Source organism: Glycine max, chromosome 18 (genome assembly GCF_000004515.6).
Source record: "Glycine max cultivar Williams 82 chromosome 18, Glycine_max_v4.0, whole genome shotgun sequence".
Lineage (NCBI taxonomy): Eukaryota > Viridiplantae > Streptophyta > Magnoliopsida > Fabales > Fabaceae > Glycine > Glycine max.
The window spans coordinates 32619863-32623712 of NC_038254.2; the positions used below are offsets into that span (position 1 = coordinate 32619863).

At 41.3% G+C, this 3850-nt stretch overlaps 1 non-coding gene across 1 annotated transcript; it reads left to right on the forward strand.

The window, feature by feature from the left end:
* Nucleotides 1–3474: 3474 nt before the first annotated feature.
* LOC113000331 (small nucleolar RNA R71) lies at nt 3475–3581 on the forward strand. Its single transcript, XR_003265621.1, has one exon. It is a non-coding gene; the product is annotated as a small nucleolar RNA R71 (small nucleolar RNA).
* Nucleotides 3582–3850: the final 269 nt, after the last annotated feature.

The following is a 3850-nucleotide window of genomic DNA, read 5'->3' on the forward strand; positions in this document are numbered from 1 at the left end:
TCCATTAGATCAACCTAGGCTTAAAATCAGCCTTCTTCAACAAGTACTTTAGAGCTGCATGGTCAGTATAAACAATAATGCAGGTACCAAGCAAATAAGATCAAAATTTTTCAAGAGCAAAAACTATGGCTAAAAGCTCTTTCTCAGTAGTAGTATAATTCGCTTGGGCAACATCTAAAGTCCTAGAAGCATAATATATCACCCTGGGCAATTTATCAATTTTCTGAGCAAGGACAGCCCCCAATGCATAATTTGATGCATCACACATAAGCTCAAAAGGGGCTGTCCAGTCGGGTGCCTGGATGATGGGGGTGGTAGTCAGCGCTCTTTTGAGGCAATCAAAAGCCTCTTTGCATCTGTCATTAAAGTCAAACTCCACCTCCTTTTGCAACAAGTTGGACAGTGGAAGGGCTACTTTGCTAAAATATCTTATAAAGCGCCTGTAGAATCTTGCATGACCAAGAAAAGATCGCACCTCTCGCACACAAGAGGGGTAAGGCAATTGTGAAATAACAGAAATTTTTGCAGGATCTACTTCAATACCCTTATTGGAAATAATGTGGCCTAAAACTATACCTTGCTCAACCATAAAATGACATTTTTCAAAATTTAGAACAAGATTAGTTTCGATGCATCTATTCAAAACTTTTTCCAAACTATCCAAACAACCATCAAAAGAGGATCCATATACAGTGAAATCATCCATAAACACCTCTATGCAATTTTCTAAGAAATCATTGAAAATACTAATCATGCACCGCTGGAAGGTATTGGGGGCATTGCACAGGCCGAAAGGCATCCTCCTATAGGCAAAAGTGCCGAAGGGGCAGGTGAATGTGGTCTTTTCCTGATCCTCAGGAGCAATAGTAATTTGCATATAACCAGAAAAACCATCAAGGAAACAGTAGTGAGATTTACCTGTCAGGCGTTCATGCATCTGGTCAATGAATGGCAGGGGAAAATGGTCCTTTTTGGTAACCTGGTTCAGCATCCTATAGTCAATGTAGACTCTCCAACTGTTCTGCACCCGCGTAGGAATCAACTCCTCCTCATTTTTTATCACTGTGAGGCCGGTCTTCTTCAGGACTACCTGGACGGGACTCACCCATTGGTTGTCGAAGATAGGATAAATGATTCCATCTTGCAAAAGCTTGGTTATCTCCTTCTTCACTACATCAAGAATCACCGGGTTGAGTCTTCTCTGTGACTGTCTTACTGGTTTAGCTCCATCCTCTAAATTTATTCGATGCATACATGTGGATGGGCTAATACCAGGAATGTCCGCCAGGGTCCAGCCTATAGCCTTCTTATGCTTCTTGAGAATAGACAACAACTTCTCCTCTTGCTCATCAGCAAGGGAGGCAGATATAATCACTGGAAAGCTTTTGCTATCATCTAAGTAAGCGTATTTTAAATTTGATGGCAAAGGCTTCAATTCTGGTGTGGCCGGCTGGATAGTGGTAGAAGGAGATGGTTTTTCAGCCTATACCTCATAAAGAAAGTCAGAGGTATGTGTACTTCCTGAAACATGGTTAGTCCTATCTGACTTTATAAAATCAATCTCGAGAGGTAAAACACCACCACCAAACATGCAATCAATATCAATTTCAGATTCACTCTCAGCATCAAATTCAGACATATGATCAAGTACAATTTCAGACTCAATGCATGAAGAGTGAGAGGCATGCAGATTAGAGTAAAGATCAGTCATGTATTCATCAACAACATGGTCAATTATTTCAGCACGAAATACAGAAAGATCTTCAGATGGGTATTTCATAGCTTTCAGAATATTAAAATGAACAGTTATATCACCAAACTCCATGGTTAGTGTGCCTGCATATACATCTATCTTAGTTCTAGCAGTTTTCATAAAGGGTCTGCCTAGAATGATGGGAACTGATCCTTTAGAAAATCCATCCTCCATATTCAAAATATAAAAATCAACAGGGAAAATCAGTTCACCAACTCTAACTAAGACATCTTCTATGAAACCAACAGGATAGGAAACACTTCTATTAGCTAAATGAATTACCACATCAGTTGACTGCAAGGGACCTAGAGATAGAGAATTAAAAATAGACAGAGACATAACACTAACAGAAGCTCCTAAATCTAGCATGACATTGTCAAACTTACTATTCCCTATAATACAAGATATGCTGAATGTACCTGGATCTTTACATTTTTCATGAATTTGGGGGGACAAATTTACCAATCAATGCGGAGACATTTCTGCCCATGCTAATTCGTTCACTTCCTTTAAGCTTCCGCTTATTAGTGCACAACTCCTTCAAGAATTTAGCATATCTTGGAATTTGCTTTATTGCATCCAGCAGAGGTATGTTTACCTCTACTTTTCTAAATGTTTCCAAGATCTCTTTCTCTGCCTCTTCCATTTTTTTGTTGGAAACTGCTCTTGGAGGGAATGGAAGAGGAGGGATGTGCTGCTTCTGCAAATCAAAATTACCAGTGGAAGATTCACCTGCACAGAAATTGTTAGGTAAATTTTTGTCATCACCTTTTTCTGGAGTAGAGTGAAGTTTGGCAGGTTCACTTGCAGATGAGAAAGGTGCTACGGGTTGAGGTCCTTGACACTGCTTTCCCGACCTCAATGAAATGGCACTAACATTTTTGGGATTTTGGACAGCTTGAGAAGGCAGCTTGTCAGAATTCTGGGACTGTTGTTGATTTAATTGTGTAGCCAATTGTCCCATCTGATTAGTTAAGCTCTGAATGGAGGCTCTGGTCTCTTGTTAAAACTGCATGTTCTGCATAGTCATTTGCCTCACAAGTTCTTCGAGGGAAGGTTGCGGAGGAGCCTCAACTGTTTGTTGTTTCTGGGGTTGTTGCTGTTGTTGGATTGGTGGAGGAATGTATGGTCTGCTTGGGCCAGCAACATTTTGGAAGGAAGGAGCAGGTTGCTGTTGTTGTTGTTGAGGGCTAGACCATCTGAGATTAGGGTGATTCCTCCATCCAAGGTTGTATCTATTGCTGGAGAGGTCATAATTGTTCTGCTGTGGTTGATTTTGTTGTTGAGGTTAAGGAGGTCTATTGTAAATGTTTGCAGCATAAGCTTCAGGCTGCTCAATTGCTCCAGGTTGCTGCATGGAAGGGCAGAGGTCTGTATGGTGGTCAGTAGAGGAGCATAAACCACAGACTCTTGCGACTGGTACAGATTTCTGATTCAAGGCCAGCTGGGTTACCAAGTTAACCAATGCATCTAGTTTGCCTTCAAGCTTCTTAGTTTTAGATGATGCAGATGAGTTTGTAGCTACCTCATGCACTCCTCTAATGACTATGGCATCATTTCTGGCACTAAACTGCTGGGAGTTGGAAGCCATCTTCTCAATCAAGTTTCTGGCTTCAGCAGGAGTCATGTCTCCAAGGGCTCCACCACTGGCAGCATCTATCATACTTCTCTCCATATTATTGAGTCCTTCATTAAAATATTGGAGAAGAAGTTGCTCCGAAATCTGATGGTGAGGGCAACTGGCACATAGTTTTTTAAATCTCTCCCAGTATTCATATAGGCTCTCTCCACTGAGTTGTCTAATACCTGAGATATCCTTCCTGATGGCCGTGGTCCTGGAAGCAGGGAAAATGTTTTCTAAGAATACTCTCTTAAGGTCATCCCAGCTCGTGATGGACCTTGGAGCAAGGTAATACAGCCAATCCTTTGCCACTCCCTCTAAAGAATGAGGAAAAGCCTTCAGAAATATGTGATCCTCTTGGACATCTGGGGGTTTCATGGTGGAGCAGACAATATGAAATTCTTTCAGATGTTTGTGCGGGTCTTCACCTGCAAGGCCATGAAACTTTGGAAGCAAATGGATCAGTCCAGTTTTAA